The following is a 21,278-nucleotide window of genomic DNA, read 5'->3' as shown; positions in this document are numbered from 1 at the left end:
ACATATAAAATTATGGAGAACTTACCAATAAGTCCCATATACAAAGTTCAAAACCTACCTAATCCCAAAACAAAATATTTGCACCAATTAGTCCTATATATTTTTAATTGTTACCAAAAAATCCTTTCTTTTAAAAAAAAAAAATTACAGACGCTGTTACATCCCACTACTGTCGAACTTCCATCAGATGGTCACCGGAGACTCGCCGGAATGTTCAACATCACCGGATAGTCGCCGGAGTATCGCTGGAAAGTCACCGGAGTAACGCCAGGAAGTCACCGGAAGTTCACCGGACTGTTATGAATGCCAATCAAAGTCACCTGAATGTCCAGAACGTTCGCTGGACGTTAAGAATATCATTGGAGATTCACTAGAATGTCCAGAATATTGCCCAAAAAAAAATAAATAGAGAAATTAGAGCGAAAAAACATAGCAAAATGTGCTAAATATTGATCAACTAAAAGAAAAAAAATGTAAGACAAAAAACAGCAACAATGGGAAAAACATATGTTATTTTTCAATTTTTATAGGATTTAAGCAAATAATCTCCAATATTGATCAAACTGAAAAGTTTGAAACTGTAAAATGTCACAGTTTCAGAGAAAAAATCTATTACGTATTTATCCTTATTAATCAAACTAAAAAACATGTTATGAAACTGCAAAATTTTACAGTTTTAAAGAATGTTATGAAACTGCAAAATTTTACAGTTCTAAAGAATGTTATGAAATTGCAAAATTTTACAGTTTTAAACCATGATTCATTCCAGCACCAAAAAAAATTGAAACTGTAAAATTTTACAATTTTCACCGCCTGTAACTAATACTCGAAAACAACTTATTTAGGATTTGAAAATTTTCTCCATTAAAACAAAAAAATAGACTTGTGTAACAGAGAAAAGGTAGAAAATTTGAGAAATCGAAGGAAAGAGTAGATATAGAAAGAATATTGTACTCCGGCAACTATTTTTGGTTTAGATCTAGTCAGATCTCATCTAGATCTACTCATCAAATTTGAGTAGATCTACTCATCTTCTTCGCCATCGGTGAGGATGAAGTCATGAGTTGATATCGATGGTTGGTGGTTGCCGGTAAACCCCAATCAATGGTGGTCGTCGGTCACCGGTGATTATATATTAGAAAGTGAAAGAGAATAAGAAATGTGTGATCACCGGTCATCGTCCATGTCACGCCCCACTTTTTATTACTCGGAGTCATTACCAAATTCTTTAACTTAATTCAATTTTAGAGATAACATGCGGAAACAAACTCATACATTCAATCCGTAGAAGTGATTAACAATACTCTCATTCGTATGCAAAGTAAATATTACATGAACTAACTTAATAAATTGCCCTTGGGCTTACATCATTCAAAGTACAGGAAGAAGGGTGTAACCCTTTACAACAATGGCATTCCGCCAACATAACTGAGGCCCCATGGCCAACAAATAAGAAGATCCAAATCTTGTAGCACACCCTGCTAAACACCTGAAAAAGATTCAACAACGTGGGATGAACATATAGTCCAGTAGGGAACTCAACATGCTCCTTAACAATAACAACATTACAGATAGCTATGATCATGAACACCCATTCTCATACTAGAATAATAATGTGACAGTTTATACAAAAAATATATATAAATATATATATATATATGAACTTTTCTTGAAAACAACCATTTAATTCACCGCTATAAGCGATTCATCCTTCCTTTTTCCTTTCATTAACCCCCGTTCCCAATCTTTTATAACATTAACAACTACTTAGAAAAAAAATAGATTCACTAAGCCCATTACTCTTCCATTTGCCACACAAACCACAGATGTGCCTTTTCAAAACATATTTGGCATTTCAATGCAATTCCAATTATTTCATAGTTATCCATGCACACCTCTATAAAAAAAATAACAACTCAACTACATACATAAAATCAATCAATGAGTCAACTCGTCCCTCCAACACTGTAACAAATACAATCCACAATGTTTCCAGATACACTGAAACAATAACAAAACAACACTGCACTACTAGCTATATGCGTAGTAAGCCAAAGATACACTTCTCACCACAATCTGCCAGTTTACCAGGCGCTAGCTGGAAGGGTATGGTACCTTAGATTATCAGCGCGTCAGTTCTCCAGGCGCTAGCTGGAAGGGTATGATACCTCTGATTATAAGCGCTGAACACATAGGTGTGTGGAGTCCATCCCCTATCTTCTCACACACACTGGAGTACAACCCCTCTCTTCTCCCCAACCAGTATACAAATATAATGTAATTCAGCACTTCATTACATATGATGTACAATCAACAATGGTGTATTACATACACGGCAATTCAACACAACCACGTCATCCTCCACCGATGACCAAGGACAAAACCTCTAGATGCAAATATTTAGTACACCTATTAAAGACTCAATTAGTATGAGATCACAAACCCGACAACAACATTAACATGGTAGTTCAAGATACAATTCCACACATGTGTGTGTTCAACACTCATGAAACAACAATCCAATTTTCATACGTATTTCAAAACACTTTTCCCATTTCACAAAACAAGTTCCACTTCCCTCTTTGTTTTAACAAAACCAACTCCGTCTCTTTAGTTGTCACCAAAACCAAACCCATCCCTTTTGTTTTACAAAAACCAATTTCTACCAATAAGGAAGCCATAACTCACATTAGTCCACTACATACATTTCAAACCCATTCCAAAGCCAAAGTTAACCCCTTAGGCATTAACACCTTCACCCAACTCACATCAACAATAGAGAGTTACAATTTAGGTTCATTATTCTCCATTTTAATTTATCAATCAAAATATGATTTAGGCCTTTTTCCTTTATCAACTACAACATGCTAATTTACACTCCAATTAGCCCAAAACAACCCTCAATGATAACATAACCATTTTCATATACCCAACCCTAGGTTCCTTCTCATGATTTCAAACAAATCCAACATGGATATGATTTTTATGCAATACAAAATTACCACATGTCTATCTATAGACGAGGTATTGAAAAAGAACAAGGAGAATCCCTACCTCAAATGGAGAACTCAAATGGAGAAGATGACCCGAAATCAAAGTGCTCCAAATCCCAAATTTCTTGGATCACAACGAAGCCCTCGACGATCAACACACTTTTTACAAAGGCCCAAGGTGAGGAAAACACTCTAGCTAGATCAATCCTAAGAGAGAAGTTAGGTTTTAGAGTGAGGTGCTCTCCAATAGAAGTTTTGAAAAAGTAAGAGAGAGAAAGGAAATCAAAAAGTGAACAAAAAAGTGATTTCACGGACTGATATAATAACAGGTCCGCTCGAGCGTACAACACCCCGCTCGAGCGTCAGACACAGGTTCACGCTCGAGCGTCCAAAGATCCGCTCGAGCGCCGGATGCACTCTCCCAGAACCTTCTGCAGACGTCCAAAATGCTGAGAGACGGAAATTCACGCTCGAGCGTCCAAACTTCCGCTCGAGCGGAAAGACAACAACAAAAGCCCGCTCGAGCGTCAAACCGCCGCTCGAGCGGAGAGTCCAAAACCTGGGCAAAAATTTCTAAGTTTTAAAACATAACCAACTTATTTCCAACCTGCCCAACACGACCCAAAACTCTAACACAAAGAGTAAGGGATAGAAATGAAGATAAAACAACAACGAGTCTACGGAACCGAGTCCGGATTACAGTTAAACAATAACAGGGAATACCGGGATCGCTATAGTTAAACAATAACAGGGATTACAGTTAAAAAGAGAGAGAGGAAAACGTAAAGAATGAGGCAAAAAATAGAGAGAGAGAGAGAGAGAGAGAGGAAAAGTAGGACTTTTGGGTCTACTCAAAAAGTTGTTGGATTAAATAGTGTACACATATTTCAAACAAGACCTATGAGTAATTTCCCCTAAAATAATATACACACTAATATGGACCATGGCCCAAAACTTTATGGATCACAATAATAATTTTGGTTCATACCAATCAATCTATCTGAATCACGTTCAACCCGTTTCTTACAAACCAAACAAAATATAGTCAATGATAGCCTAATTTAGAACAAATTCTTACATTTTAGCCCAACCCTTTTCCTAAACACCCATAATATAAGCTTCCATTTCTTTATTTTTTTCAAGGTTTTTCGCTGATGGAGTCTGTCTAGGAATGACAAAACAGCGCCGAGGGACATACCAAGAAGCAAAAGCACCATCCAAGAGGAAGAAGAAGAAGATGATCAAGGTCTCAAAGATAGGAAAGACTGGTTGAATAATAGATTGATCAGAGAGATGAAGATGATCCATGAAAAGTTTTTGCAAAATTCAACATTAATGGTAGCCAATTTCAATGCAGTTCTTATGCCCATTTGAATTTGGTTAATTAAGCTAATTAATAAGGCTAGAATAACTGCATTTTCTTATTACATTTTGTTCTGGGAAAGACTATGCTACACACTCCTCAAAGGGTGTATACCATATGCACTTTATAATTACAGAATAAAATGGCATAATTATATGCTTTCTAAGTCATAACTAAAAAAAAGTGGGTTACAACTAAACAAAAATGAGGCATAACCAAATATTTCAAAACAATGTCATAACTAAAGAAGAAAATTGATCATAACTAAAAAAAAATAACGTAAGTGAGAATGCATATGATAAGGGGTGTGTATAATAAAATTCTCCTTTTGTTTTATAATAATATTAAGAACACATAATAGTCCACATAAAATACAATTAATGGTTGTAATCAAACCCATTTCTAGTGGGGTTCACATTGAAAATAAATTTTAACTACTCATTTTTTTTTTTTGGTAATTTACTATGTCTTTTAGCATTAGTATTTTATTTTTCATCTTATATGTTAACATTATATTACAATTTATTACACTGATGGTTGACACTAATTACACAATTAAATCAACATATTTTAACCCCATATATCAATGCAGCGCAGTCAACTTGTCACTCACAGTTAAAAATTGGACGAAAAGTGCTCACGTAAGCACATATGGGGGCATTAGAGGAAAAAAAAATTCATGAAAATTTGTACTTTGCATTGTCCAACTTTCACTTAAATTCTACTTCAATTTTTTATATTGCAATTTGTTAAGGATATTTCATCAAAGCCATCAAAGCCCAAGCATAGCTCATAGCTCAACTCTGGTTCTAGTTCAGTGATGAAGCCGAGCTGCAGCTCAATCTATGTGACTGCATCAGTTTAAACAGATAACAGTTAGATAGTTTGTTAAACAATTACAAGTAATTAGCACATGTGATTTAGATACATATCTCTTGTATAGGTATAGTTGTAGCTCTATATATGTAAGGATAGCTTGTACATTCAATGTATGAAAATAAGAGATTCATCTTTTCATCATGGTATCAGAGCTTTGAAGCTCTAACGAGCATTCTTCCATGGCAACTTCTGCATCATCTCTGTCTTCAAATATTCCATCTAATCTTTCACTTTTGATCTCCAATCTGTCTTCTTTTGTGACAGTTAAACTTGATTCTACCAATTTCATTACTTGGAGTAGTCAAGTCTCTAATATCCTTAGAGCTACTAATCTTCTTGGATATGTCAATGGTTCCACACTATGTCCTTCTTTTTTGATCGTTAATGGAGATGGTCTTGAAGTAACCAATTCAGATTACATTCAATGGAATCTAATCGATGCTCACCTATTGAGTTGTCTCAATGCTACTCTATCTCCTCCGATCTATTCTACCATTCTTCAATTTCATCATTGTGCTGAAGTCTCTTCACAAGAAATTCACTTCTCTTTCAAGATCACACATTCATCAGCTAAAGAATAAATTGACTTATGTTATGAAGTGGTCTAGTCATTACACTCGAGGAAGAGGAAGATATTCACAGAATTCTCACAACTCTCAAGCTTGACAAATTTGTGGAGGTTTTTGTCATTTAGCTCTTGATTGTTGGCACTGAATGGACTCTTAATATCAGTTCTTGCCTCCTAATGCCAATGCCAATGGTTCTTCGTCATCAGCTCCTAGGGCCTTGGTTGCTTCTTCATCTGAAGATGTCTCATCATCATCATCAGTCCCATGGTACCTAGACTCTGCTACTACTTATCACATCACCAATGAGCTTAATAATCTTACCTATTATCAACCATATCAAGGTACCGACCAGGTCATTATTGAAAATGGCACTTCTGCCCCTATCAATCACAATGGTAAAGAACTTTTACCCACTCCACATCATTCATTTCAACTTAACAATATTCTTCATTCATCATCTATTTCTTCCAATCTTGTCTCTATTCAAAAGTTAGCTCAGGATAATCATTGCATCATAACATTTGATGAATCTAACTTTGTGATTCAGGACAAACTTACAAAGAAAGTTCTTCACAAGGGATGTAACATCAGTGGACTCTATCATTTTCCGCCACCCGTTTCTTCATCTACCGTTTCTCCGTTTTGTTCTCAAGCTTTTGTTACTAGTACTGATAGATCTACTTCTGTGACACCTACTATTTGGCATAATAGACTAGGCCATCCTTCCCTTGTAAAATTTCATCATCTCAAACATCATTTGTATCTTAAATTTGTACCTCTTGCTACTCAAGATTGTGTAGATTGTTGTGTTGCTAAAAGTCATCGACTTCCTTTTCATTTGTCAAATTCAAGTGTAAATAAGCCTCTTTTCCTTATTCATAGTGATGTTTGGTGTCCTTTCCATTTTTCTTCTACTTACAAATACTATGTGATTTTTGTGGATGACTTTAGTAAGTTTACTTGGTTGTATCCTCTAGTTTACAAAAGTGAGGTCTATGACAAATTCTTGGAATTCAAAGCTTATGCTGAGAAACAATTTGATACTGTTTTAAAGATACTTCGTACTGATGGAGGAACTGAGTTTTGTAATAATAAAATGAAGGAGTTTATTGTTGCTAATGGCATTATTCACTAACATTCTTGCCCACACACTCCACCACAAAATGGCACTGCTGAAAGAAAACACAGGCATATCACAGAGACAGCAGTTGCACTGATTCATCATACCTCCATGCCTCTTGAATTTTGGTTTGAAGCAGTTGTTGCTGCTACTTACTTGACTAATAGACTTCCTTCTACTCAGCTACAGCATCAATCTCCTTTTGAAGTCTTATTTCATCACCCACCAGACTACTCTTCCTTCTACTCACCCATTTCTGGCAGGATTTATCTTTCTAGACATGTCCTTTTCAATAAATCTACATTCCTTTTTGAAAAACCTAAATGATTCATGATTAGATCAAGATTTAATTGTTTCAATTCTCAACCAATTAAAACTCACAATCTAAATCATCAAGCACATACAAAAGTGATTTAGATTGTTGTTTTAAAAACAATGAATCAACACAAACGATTTTTTACGTGAAAAAACCACAATTGAAGTCCATTCAACTGTGATAAAAAAAATCACAGGCGAAACACCACAAATCAATCCATTACTGAAGAAAGAAAGATTACAAAGATACCAAACAAATAAGCAGAACCGCTTCCAATTTGTCTTCAAATCTTCTGTATGTCTTTCACCATAACCTTCATACGGAATTGATTAGCTTGATGTTGAATCCACAACATTAATTGTCGAATAAACGACTACACACAGCATCAAACTCCTTTGATTACTCTGTGCTTGAATCTTCGGATTCCACCGAAGAAGAATACTCTCAAAGAAATATCAAACAATCTCCTTGATGTGTGCTTATAAGAACATGAGTTCAAACTCAATCAAAACATCAAGGAAAACCAGAAAAATAACCCCAAAAGAAAACCCTAAGACCCTTAAAGAAAATCTAGGAAAAGTAACCCTAGAGTTGGAGCAACACAAGGTTTTATAAAGGCTGAGATCGCGAGGTCCACTTGACCATGGGAATGGATGCTCGAGCAGGGACTCTATATCACATGTTCTAAACCAGGGTTCACACTCGAGCGAAAGATCCCACACTCGAGCGTAAAAACACATCACTCAGTATTTTTGCAGACAAGCAAAATACTGTGAGAGTGTAAACTCCGCTCGAGCGGGAAGGCTAAAAACTAGAAAATTACAACTCGATTTAAACAAAGGTTTGTCCATGGAATTTGACAACAAGTAGGGTCCTAACACCTTTTAACCAAGTGTCCTCTACCTCTTATTCTCTTTCTTTACCTCAAATTCAATCTTTCTTTTGGTCCGCTATACCTACTCCATATTCTTCTCTGTCTGTTTCTTATTTACCTGGCCAGTCTAATTCTCCTCAGTATTCTCATTCTTCTTTTTCTTCTCCCACAACTATTCCTTCTCCTTCTGTTTCTCTCATTATTGCTACTTCTTTTCCTCAGTAGCAGACTGTTGTTCAGCCCCATTGTGGTCCTTCTTCTTCCTCTATTCCTATTAACTCTATCTCAGTCCACTTACCATTACTTCCACCTACAACTACAAATGTTCATCCCATGATCACTAGGTCTAAACTCTCCTCTCAATGTTTACTTCACACCAAGCCTTCTTCTATTTTGTACTCAGATTCTGAACCTCCATTCCATAAGGAAGCTCTTCTTTCTCCTATTTGGCATAAGGCTATGCAAGAAGAATTTGATGCTTTGCAAAAGCAACACACTTGGTCTCTAGTTTGTCTTCCCCCAGGAAAAAATGCTATAGGTTGTAAGTGGGTTTTCAAGGTTAAACGGAATTCTGATGGTACCATAGCTAGACACAAAGCTAGACTAGTGGCCGAATGGTATCTTCAGCAAGAAGGTGTGGACTTTCAAGAGACTTTTAGTCCTATAGCCAAGCTTCCAACAATCAGAACTTTACTTTGTCTAGCTCTCCATCATCAGTGGCACTTGAAAGCAATTGGGTATATCCAATGCCTTCCTTCATGGAGTTCTTGAAGAGGAAGTGTTTATGCTTCAACCACCAGGATTTGTTCATCCAGATCAACCTAATCATGTTTGTCATCTCAAGAAAGCCTTATATGGCTTGAAACAGGCACCCAGGGCTTGGTATTCCACATTTTCAGCCTATCTTTTCTTTCAAGGTTTCCATAACAGCAAATGTGACTCTTCTTTGTTCATCCAAAAATCCAGCACTACTTTCACTGCTCTTTTGGTCTATGTGAATGACATTTTAGTCGTAGGAAATGATGTTTCTCACATCCAATCACTTATCTCTCATATGTACATTGCCGTTTCTATGAAAAAGCTTAGTGATTTGTCATATTTTTTGGATATTTCCATCACACCAACTTCCACTGGCTATGTTTTGTCACAACAGAAATATGCTCAGGATATTCTTCATAAGGTAGGTTTAGCTGATTGTAAACCTTGTCCATCTCCTATATCAGTTAAACCTTCCTTTGCCCCTGATTCATCAGCACTGTGTTCTGATCCTGCTCTCTATCGCAGCCTCGTTGGTGCTCTCCAATATCTCACCATAACTCGCCTAGATATTTCTTTGGCAGTCAATCACTCTTGCCAACATATGCATTCTCCCACAGTTGGATATTTTGCTGAAGTTAAAAGACTGCTATGCTTTGTTAAGGGTACCATTGGGCATGATCTGACCTATTCTCCAAGTTCTTTTGATGTTCATGCCTACTCTGATTCTAACTGGGCTGGAGATGTTTTAGACAGAAAATCTACCTCAGGTTATTGTATATTTTTGGGCTCTAACCTTGTGTCTTGGTCAGCTAAAAAGCAAGCCACAGTCTCTTGCTCTTCCACTGAAGCAGAGTACAGATCTCTTGCTCATACTGTTGCAGAATTGGCTTGGATTGGCATGCTCCTTACTAACTTATCTATTTCCTCTCCTATGCCTCCTACTCTCTGGTGTGACAATGTCTTTGCTATTGCTTTGGCATCCAATCTAGTATTTCATTCCACGTCTAAGCACATTGAAGTGGACTGCCACTATGTTCGAGATCAAGTTCTTGATAAAAGGATGGTTCTTAAGTATATTCTAACTATTGACCAGTTGGCTGACATCTTCACTAAACCTCTCTCTGTCTCCAGATTTTTGTATCTCAAAGACGAGCTTATGGAGTTCACTCACCCCATTAACTTGAAGGGGAATGTTGAGGATATTTCATCAAAGCCATCAAAGCCCAAGCATAGCTCACAACTCAGCTCCTGTTCTAGTTCAGTGATGAAGCCGAGCTGTAGCTCAATCTATGTGACTGCATCAGTTTAAACATATAACAGTTAGATAGTTTGTTAGTTTTTTAAACAGTTACAAGTAATTAGCACATGTGATTTAGATACATATCTCTTGTATAGGTATAGTTGTAGTTCTATATATATATAAGGATAGCTTGTACATTCGATGTATGAAAATAAGAGATTCATATTTTCATCACAATTTTTACACAAATTTTAAATAGTGAATAGTGGAAAGACCACATTGAAACACAAATTTAAATTTAAGAACTTAATTGTTGTAACTAAAATGTAAGAAACCAAAGTGAAATTCAATTAAAAACTGGAGGACAAAGGATTAAGAATAATTTCTTACTAAAGTGTGATATCTAAGTTTGAGTCATTATAGCATGATATATGCATTTGAGGGGTTTGGGGATGTTGTTGTGCATCCCACCAACTATAACTGTGGCAAATTAAAACTACGCCATTTCGGTAGTTATTAAAATAGAAATATTTAAGACAAAACTACGTTATTTGACATCAGCACTTCTATGTGGAAGTGGTGGGAATTATGGTTATCATATTTTCACGTCTTATTGACCACAATTGATGAATTATGATTACTATCATTTCATCTATAATACTAACATTGCATATGCTGACCAAGTTACTCATAGTCTACTTATTTTTCCTCAAAAGCTTCATGTAATCCGCCAACTTTTCGAATGTGTAATATGTTTAATTTTGTAATTTAATTTATTTTTTAATAAAAAGAATCATTCCGATATATTCCTTTATACTTCTTATTTTTATTTTTTCAAGGGAAGTCGCTTGATGGAGGAGAGCATAATCCCCACGGGCGAGTCATTGTTAGATAATGATACTTTCTAAACAAAAAAAATTAATCATTCAACCACTCCGACAAAATTGAAATGTAGCTGTTTTATTTTATTTTGACAATCATTCTTAGGCAATGGTTCTAGGTTTGTTGTTGAGACATACTGGATATTTCCAAGGAGATTCCTAGAATTTTGTTGAGTCTTGGAATTTTTTATTTATTTTTATGATATTGTTTGGACGGACATGTTTGTAGTTTTAGGCTTAGGTTGACATCTTTTTTATTGTTGGTTTGACAGGTTGTATTGTTTTTCTTGAAGTAGTTAATTTTTTTCCTTCTTCTTGTTTTGACAAACATATTCCAATTATTATTATTATTATTATGATGATTTGCTCTTAGGTTGAACATTTTTTTCCTTTGCTCTTGGGTTCAAATTATTATTATTATTATTTTTTTTTTTCGATGCTCGACTTATTTTTTATAGATGATGTCGGCAATTAATAAAAATATATAAATGGAATTTGGTGACATTTTTTTTTTTTTACTTAATTCAATGTATGTGTTTTTATTAACAAATGACACCACTTAAAATACAGAAATGATATATCCCTTTAATTTGGGAGCTCTAAAAGAGCACTAATAATGTGAAGAATCAAAAAAGAAAAAAAGAAATCAAGGCCAAAATATCACATTACATAGGACCCACACACTAATTAGAGCTATTAGAACTCTTAATTTAGCAAAAATGCTTGGGAGCTCTAATTAGAACTACCACTAATGATGTACTGCCACAGTGTTTCTATGCCTTGATTTTTTTTTTTTTTTTTTTTTTTTTTTTGGAGCTTGACACCTGTTTAGAGCTGCTTTTAGAGCTGCTAAATTAGAGGTCTCAATTGAGACTGCTTAATTTAGAGCTCCCAATCTTTTTTCATTAAAATAACTGGTGGAGTTAATGTTGGGTGCAGGGCAATTTCAACAGAGAGCCCAACCCGAAGGGGCAGGGGTGGCCCTATATTGTTAGTTTCGGACCTACAACCTTTATCCTAAATAATATAGCATTGTACGTATTTTTAGGGCTAGAGAAAAAGGGTCATGCTACATCCCCCTAAAAAACATCCCCCTAATCCCCCTAATTTCCATATTAAGTAAAGAAAAAAAAAAAAAAAAGGAAACAGTTGCCAGAAATGGAAATTAGGGGGATTAGGGGTGAGGATTTTAGGGCTACAAATCATTTCCCAGAGAAAAGGGTCATGCTACATCCCCCTAAAAAACATCCCCCTAATCCCCCTAATTTCCATATTAAGTAAAGAAAAAAAAAAAAAAAAGGAAACAGTTGCCAGAAATGGAAATTAGGGGGATTAGGGGTGAGGATTTTAGGGCTACAAATCATTTCCCAGAGAAAAGGGTCATGCTACATCCCCCTAAAAAACATCCCCCTAATCCCCCTAATTTCCATATTAAGTAAAGAAAAAAAAAAAAAAAAGGAAACAGTTGCCAGAAATGGAAATTAGGGGGATTAGGGAATAGAGGCTGTTGTTGTTTTTCAGTGAGTGGAGAAGCAAGAAGAGTGTGTGTAATTCTATAATCAATATAATGAATTAGATGTTGGAAATGGTTATAAAATTCTGAATAAAATCAGAATTTTTTCTTAAGTTCGGTCTATTTTTTAGGTGGGTCCCGAGTGTCGATTTACTCGGGTCAAAGTGGTAACGCGTTCTATGCCGCGTTGTGATTCACGTGGTATATTTGGTTGCTTAAAACCATTACCGAGTGAATGGGAAATTGAAGCCAAAGTGTGCTCCATGGAAATGGAGTTTTGGTGAAAATTACTTAAGGTGGTAAATTGGCTTGTCCCACATTGATTTGGTGGGAAGTTTTGAAAAGGTTTATAAGGCTTAGGGTGAGACACTTCTGGTGTGCCCCAAGGGGTACCCAAGTGTTTTAGAGGGAGAGGTTATGGGCAAAATGGGCTAGACCCATTGGACCCAAAAATCACCACACGCGCGCCGCCGTCTGTCCGTCCGGGCGGGCTGGGCCTGTGGTTGGGCTTCTAATCTTTTCGGGCCAAAAACATTTGAATTTAATTTTATTTTTTATTAAAATAAAATTCAGAATTCAAATTAAACTGGTTTGGATTTATTGTAACAGGGCCTTTCCCGTTTTCAAACAGAATTAAACTGTTTTGGATTTATTGCTCATCCAAACAGAGCCCTTCCCGTTTTCAAACAGAATTAAACTGTTTTGGATTTATTGCTCATCCAAACAGAGCCCTTCCCGTTTCTATCTGTTTGAATAAACATATTCAAATCTGTTTAAATTTGAATCTAACAGGTTTCATACCTGTTCAATTCAAAACCAAGAGCCACCTTTACATCTATAAATAGACTAGCCTCCCATTTGGATTTCATTCCAATTTTCGTACTCCATCCTCTGCAAATTATATTCTTCATCTTGCTGCATATTATTTCCGAAAGAAAGAGCGTAAACACTTAGTGTGTTCGTAAGGCAAACAATTAGTAGTGCTGCTATTGTTTGTGGTAAGATCATTTCATCCTGGGAGATAGACGTCCAAATTCTGAAAGCACCGTGGAGAGGACGAATCTGTCTTAAGGACACAGTGTTAAACGCTGGACTTGATCAGAAAAGTTATTCAAATAAATTAAACAAGTAAGTTGTTTAATTTTATTCTGTTTTTATTTGTTTATTTAATCAGATTTTATTTTTTGTTTTTGTAACAAAATAAAATCTGTGGTTTTATTTATTTATTTTTATTTCGAGTTTGATTTTTGTAATCAAACAAATTCTCTCATTTTCTCTATTTCTTTTATTCTTGTTGTTGTTTTGTACACAACAGAATTTAATCTTTTTAAATACAGTGAAGATTGTCCAACAATCTTAAGACAGATTCCTTTTTGGGTATCTTCATTGTATTTAATTTTCTGCGTTTTCAAATTAATATTCTGGTTAGTAAAACAAATAGTGATTTATGCTATTTGACAGATAGTAGTAATATACTGTCTCTTTTCTTTGACAATAACTAGTAGTACGATACTGGTGTCATCAACAATTCAGAATATTATTTGGTATTACAGAAAATTCTTGGTATTTTATTTTTCTAGTTTTAGTAATAAGGAAAATAAAATTATATTATTTTCTAATTTTAGTAACAAAGAAAATAAAATTATTTTGTGTTTTAATTTATTTTCTGGTTTTGGTAACTAGAAAATTATTTTGTGTTTGTTCTGATTTTTGTAATCAGATAGTTTTGTGGTATTTTATTTTCTAGTTTCAGTAACAAGAAAAAAAAATGATTTTGTGTTATAATTTATTTTCTGGTTTAAGTAACTAGAAAATTAATTTGTGGTTTGGTTTTCTGATTTTTGTAATCAGATATTATTTCGGTATTTTATTTTACTAGTTTTAGTAACAAGGAAAATAAATTTATTTTGTATTGTAATTTATTTTCTGGTTTTAGTAACTAGAAAATTAATTTTGTTAATCAATCATGTAACTTTGTGACTCGGTCACAATCTGTTAATTTTATAAGTGACTTATGGTTTCGTTTGGTAGACCACTTATTTTTTGAACCCTTTGTGAAAATGTGTTAATTCTTTTGACTTTATCATAGTTCATCGTGAGTATACATGGAAGAATTTGTTTCTAGAGTAAAAATATTAGTTTTACAAACTAATTTTATTTTTATTACAATGTGGATTCAGTCTTGAATTGTTTCTGCACTTCAGTCGGAAAATATATATATATATATATATTTACAAGAGCATTTTAATGCATATTTAATTTGTTTATTTATGTATAAATCAAACTTATTAAATGAAGGTATGTTTTGTCATTTTGAAGTTTAAAGTTTAAATGCGTTGGATTTTATTTATGAGTTGAGAATCCTTTTATTTCATGATGCAAGTGATGGGATCGTGCATGATTAATTTATTTTGTTAATTCATTATTTTTAGTTGATGCGTTTGATATGCATGTATGATATCTACTCAAGTTATTTCTTAACAATAATTCCAAGTGATTTGGAATGATAAATTGTTATGTCGACTTTGGACATAAACAGGTTAATTTGAATATTTCTAATCAATTTTGAATGGGGTGTTTAAACACCAGAGAAATTTAAACATGAAGATGTATGTAATTATATCGGTCCGTTTAATTGGGAAGTAATTTAAGAAATGTTTTATGTTGATTATTGAATTATGTGACATGAGATGTCATTAATAATTATTTTACTTGCGTAGTAGAATTTGTTAAACCATGAACCATTTTATTAATATGGGGGTGTATCTCTTGCATTAGTTGAGATAATTTAATTTTCTTCTGTCACAAATATTTTTATGACAGTGACATTTATTTGTTATTAAATTGCAAGAATGTATACAATCAAATGGGTTTTTGAATTGTTTGATTCTTAGGCAAAAATTTTTATGAGGATATGATTTTGTCAAAACATTAATCCTGCCTGGAGTAGTCATAATTATTTTGATTTTTTCTTGAATTTGTTTTAAAATTCATTGATTTATATTAGAAGTGATAGGGGTGGTGAATATGATGCACCATTAAATGAATTTTGTGCACAACATGGCATTATTCACCAAACTACAGCCCCTTATTCTCCACAGCAAAATGGAATTGCTGAAAGGAAGAATAGAACCCTAAAAGAAATGATGAATGTCATGTTACTAAGTTCAGGCTTACCACAGAACTTTTGGGGGGAAGCAATATTGTCTGCTAATTTTGTTCTTAATAGAATACCCCACAAGAAAACCAACAGCACTCCTTATGAATTGTGGAAAGGTCGACCGCCTTCCTACAAATACTTAAAAGTGTGGGGGTGTTTGGCAAAAGTTGAAGTTCCTATTCCTAAAAAGACTAAGATTGGACCAAAAACAATAGACTGTGTATTTATTGGTTATGCTCAGAATAGTAGTGCATATCGGTTTCTGACTTATAAATCAGAAATACCTGATATAAATGTGAACACTATTATAGAGTCAAGGAATGCTGTGTTTTTTTAACATGTCTTTCCTTACAAGAAAGGACAGGAATTAAGTTCACAGAAAAGAACTTATGATTGTACACAAAGTTAAGAAACTAATGACAATCAAACAAAAGAGACTAATAATAGTCTCGACCAACAGGATTTAACTAATGATGAACCAAGACGAAGTAAGAGAGCGAGAACATCAAAATCCTTTGGTCCAGATTTTCTGACATACTTGTTAGAAAATGAACCTCAAAGCTTTAAGGCAGCAATGACAGGTCCTGAAGCACCTTTGTGGAAAGAGGCTGTTAATAATGAAATTGAATCCATTATGCAAAATCATACTTGGGAATTGGTGGATCTTCCACCAGGTTCTAAACCTCTTGGATATAAATGGATATTCAAGAGAAAAATGAAAGCAGATGGTTCAATTGACAAATATAAAGCAAGACTTGTTGTTAAAGGTTACAGACAAAAGGAAGGTCTAGACTATTTTGACACATATTCCCCTGTGACAAGAATAACATCCATTCACATGCTTATTTCTATAGCAGCGTTGTTTAAATTAGAAATACATCAAATGGATGTTAAGACAGCTTTCTTAAACGGTGATCTAAATGAAGAGATCTATATGGAACAACCCGAAGGGTTTGTAGTATCAGGGCAAGAAAAGAAAGTTTGTCGACTTGTAAAATCCCTTTATGGATTAAAACAAGCACCTAAGCAATGGCATGAAAAATTTGATCATGCAATGCTTACTAATGGGTTTAAGATAAACGAATGTGACAAATGCGTCTATGTTAAAAACACTGACCAAGGATATGTCATAGTTTGTCTTTATGTGGATGACATGCTTATCATCGGAAGCAGTCAAAACATGATCAAATCAACTAAGCAGATGCTTAACAAAAGATTTGATATGAAAGATATGGGGGTCGCAGATGTTATATTAAGAATGAAAATTACTAAAACATCTGACGGATATGCATTATCTCAATCTCATTATATTGAGAAAATTCTTGATAAATTTATCAAGGATGATTTAAATTTAGCTAGAACACCTGTAGACATCAGTCTTTATTTATCTAAAAATAAATGTGATGCAGTGTCTCAGTTAAAATACTCCCAAATCATTGGAAGCCTAATGTACCTAATGAATTGTACTCATCCTGATATAGCTTATGCTATCAGTAAATTGAGTAGGTACACTAGTAATCCCGGAGAAGACCATTGGAAAGCGATCATTCGGGTTCTTAGATATCTAAGATTCACCCGTGATTATGGTTTGAACTTTACTCGATATCCAGCAGTACTTGAAGGTTATTGTGATGCAAATTGGATATCGGATACTAAAGATTCAAAATCCACTAGTGGATATGTCTTTACTTTAGGAGGCGCTGCTGTTTCTTGGAAATCCACCAAACAAACATGCATCGCACGATCCACAATGGAATCCGAGTTCATTGCTTTGGACAAAGCAGGAGAAGAAGCAGAATGGCTTCGTCACTTCTTAGAAGGCATTCCAATGTGGCCAAAACCTGTGCCAGCTATTTGCATTCATTGTGATAGTCAATCTGCAATAGGCAGAGCACAGAATCACATGTATAACGGTAAGTCACGACATATTCGTCGTCGACATAATACCGTAAGGCAATTGTTGTCAAACGGAATAATCTCAATAGATTATATAAAATCTAAAGAGAATATTGCGGATCCGTTAACAAAAGGTTTGACAAAAGAGCTAGTGTATAGTTCATCGAAGGGGATGGGATTAAAGCCTATTACATAAGAGTCGTCATAATGGTAACCCTACTTATATGACTGGAGATCCCAAGAACTAAGTTCAAAGGGACAACTAAGTTATGTATGGCTTACCAGAAATCACCAAGGGATTAAAAATTCCCTACTCATTCCTATAGTGAGAGTGATATCTGCAACATATGTTGTATGCAGGGGTATAAGGATAAGCTTTGCTTTTAATGATTACTTATATCTTGATTAAGGTATAAAATCAAGACGAGTATAAGGAGATACTCACAATAAGAATCACCTATATGAGTGTTGAACTAGGGCCGGTTCTATGAGAATGAAAAGGCTAAATTCTCTAGAAACACTTATGAAAACCAGGCGCGTTCAAGGCCAAAATGAACACAACAGTGAGAACCACGATGTGTTAGAAGATATTTTGTGTGAAATCTATTGTCTTGGCTTACACAAACGGCTGAACAATTCAAGGCATCGCGTCCATTGGTTAGCCAGTAAGTCCAATAGGTTATCACTAGGGAAGGTTCAAGGCCGAAAACTACCTATCCTGATGCAAGATATTTTCGACTTATACTCTTTCGTTAAAGTCTGCATATTGTTGCATTTCTGTTGTCATCAAATTCCATTCATGTGGGGAATTGTTGGAAATGGTTATAAAATTCTGGATAAAACTAGAATTTTTTCCTAAGTTCGGTCTATTTTTTAGGTGGGCCCCGAGTGTCGATTTACTCGGGTCAAAGTGGTAACGCGTTCTATGCCGCGTTGTGATTCACGTGGTATATTTGGTTGCTTAAAACCATTACCGAGTGAATGGGAAATTGAAGCCAAAGTGTGCTCCATGAAAATGGAGTTTTGGTGGAAATTACTTAAGGTGGTAAATTGGCTTGTCCCACATTGATTTGGTAGGAAGTTTTGAAAGGGTTTATAAGGCTTAGGGTGAGACACTTGGGATGTGCCCCAAGGGGTACCCAAATGTTTTAGAGGGAGAGGTTATGGGCAAAATGGGCTAGACCCATTGGACCCAAAAATCACCACACACGCGCGCGCCGCCGTCCGTCCGGTCGGGCGGGCTGGGCGCGGGCGCGGGTGCGTGGTGTGTGGTTGGGCTTCTCATCTTTTTGGGAATTAAACTGTTTTGGATGTATTGCTCATTCAAACAGAGCCCTTCCCGTTTTCAAACAGAATTAAACTGTTTTTGGATTTATTGCTCATCCAAACAGAGCCCTTCCCATTTCTATCTGTTTGAATAAACATATTCAAATCTGTTTAAATTTGAATCTAACAGGTTTCATACCTGTTCAATTCAAAACCAAGAGCCACCTTTACATCTATAAATAGACTAGCCTCCCATTTGGATTTCATTCCAATTTTCGTACTCCATCCTCTGCAAATTATATTCTTCATCTTGCTGCATATTATTTCCGAAAGAAAGAGTGTAAACACTTAGTGTGTTCGTAAGGCAAACAATTAGTAGTGCTGCTATTGTTTGTGGTAAGATCATTTCATCTTGGGAGATAGACGTCCAAATTCTAAAAGCACCGTGGAGAGGATGAATCTGTCTTAAGGACACAGTGTTAAACGCTGGACTTGATCAGAAAAGTTATTCAAATAAATTAACCAAGTAAGTTGTTTAATTTTATTCTGTTTTTATTTGTTTATTTAATCAGATTTTATTTTTTGTTTTTGTAACAAAATAAAATCTGTAGTTTTATTTATTTATTTTTATTTCGAGTTTGATTTTTGTAATCAAACAAATTCTCTCATTTTCTCTATTTCTTTTATTCTTGTTGTTGTTTTGTACACAATAGAATTTAATCTTTTTAAATACAGTGAAGATTGTCTAACATTAGTATGGTTCTTGAGGACGTAAACACGTCGACAAATCTCATATATCTTTGTGTTCTGTCATTTTTATTTATGTGATTCATAGTTTCCAATTCCAAGATTCATAGAGTTTATGGATTTAACGTGTAGTTTAAATCCCAACCGTTTAAATATTTATTCCTAACTTAAGTATTTCATCATTAGTAAAATTAATAAATAAATATAAATAATCTCATTTTCTTATTCAAAAACTGGAAAGACACCTCTTACTTTTTTTTTTGTTTTTTTTTTTGTTTTTTTTTTGTTTTTTTTTTTTTTTTTTTTGATAGGAAAGCACGTTTAATAAGCAGCGAACTTATTACTCTGAAAAGTCCCATCATCTCTTGTTGCATTGTAGCTACTGCAATATAAAGGCGAAGGTTACAACCTCGGGCTATTTGATAATTAGTTAAGATAGTTAAAAAAAATTATTAAATTTTTTTTTTAAAGGTTTATATAAAGAAGGAAAAATTGCAAATCAGTAGTATTTTTTAAAAATAATTATAGACTCTTTAATCATTAAATTTTGTAAAATTTATCATTAGTGTGAATTTTTTTTCTAAACATCCACTGATGTGTTATTTCCCCTACAAAAAAATCAAAAGATTCTTTTACATTCTCTTTTTTTTTTTTTTTTTTTTACATATTTTTATCATAAGAAGTGAAAAATCATTTTCAAATACTTTAATTTTTTTTATGTTATATTTTAGTTAAAAAAAATAAAAAATACTTTCCAAACGAAGAGAACACTAAACACGAAAAGCTTGTTTTATACTTTGTGCTTTTCAAAATGGCAATGGAAAAACGATGTAGTTTTAGGGGATGTTAGATAACTCAATTCAGCTTTTAAAATTGAAAAAATTAAGTGATTTTTTAATTAAGTTAGTTTGATTATACATATATGATATTACTTAAAAAATTAAGCTCCACTTAAAACGACGCTAAAATTTTTAGTTGAAAATAAAAATAAATAAATAAAAAAAACCTACATTTTAATTATCACTTAATGCGCCAAATGAAAAAAGAAGCCAAAAAAAAAAAAAGGTGCGGTGCTTTAGTTTTAGAAAATTTATTTCTCAAACATCCTTCCTCACGGTTTTGGCAGCTCTCTTTCACAGTTTCGGCTGCTCTTCCAAGTAATCCAAGGTAAGTCTAGAAAATTGTTTTTTTATTTGGATTTAACTTGCATATATATGTGAATACATTTTTTATGATTTTTTTTTAATATGTACTAACTTGTGTATGTTTGTATATATATATATATATATATGTTTGTGGAAATTTTTATTATGTCTTTATCGTGGTTCTTCATCTTATTTTTCTGTAATAGGTCTTTCAAAAAAAAATAAAAATAAATTATTGTTTGATTGAGTTTTCTGAATCTGTTTTTGAATAAAATTTAAAATACTCTAAATAAAGAAAATAAAAACATACTCATTGTTTTCATATCATTTTATCTTTTTGTGTTTACTTTTGTTAAACTAATTTTTATTTTTTTTAAATAAACATAAAAATAAAAACTTGTTATGAAAATTTAATCAATTTACTTAGATAGAGAAGCACTGTTAGTATTTCAATTCCCAATAACAAAGCCTGTGGTCAACAACAACAACAAAAACAAAAATAATTTAGAAATCTTAGTAATATGGGGGGATCGACACAAGCTGATCAAAATTTTATG

This window comes from Camellia sinensis, chromosome 13 (assembly GCF_055761805.1).
Source record: "Camellia sinensis isolate YWXY chromosome 13, ASM5576180v1, whole genome shotgun sequence".
Lineage (NCBI taxonomy): Eukaryota > Viridiplantae > Streptophyta > Magnoliopsida > Ericales > Theaceae > Camellia > Camellia sinensis.
The sequence above is the reverse complement of the archived record's forward strand: the minus strand, read 5'-3'. Positions refer to the sequence as shown.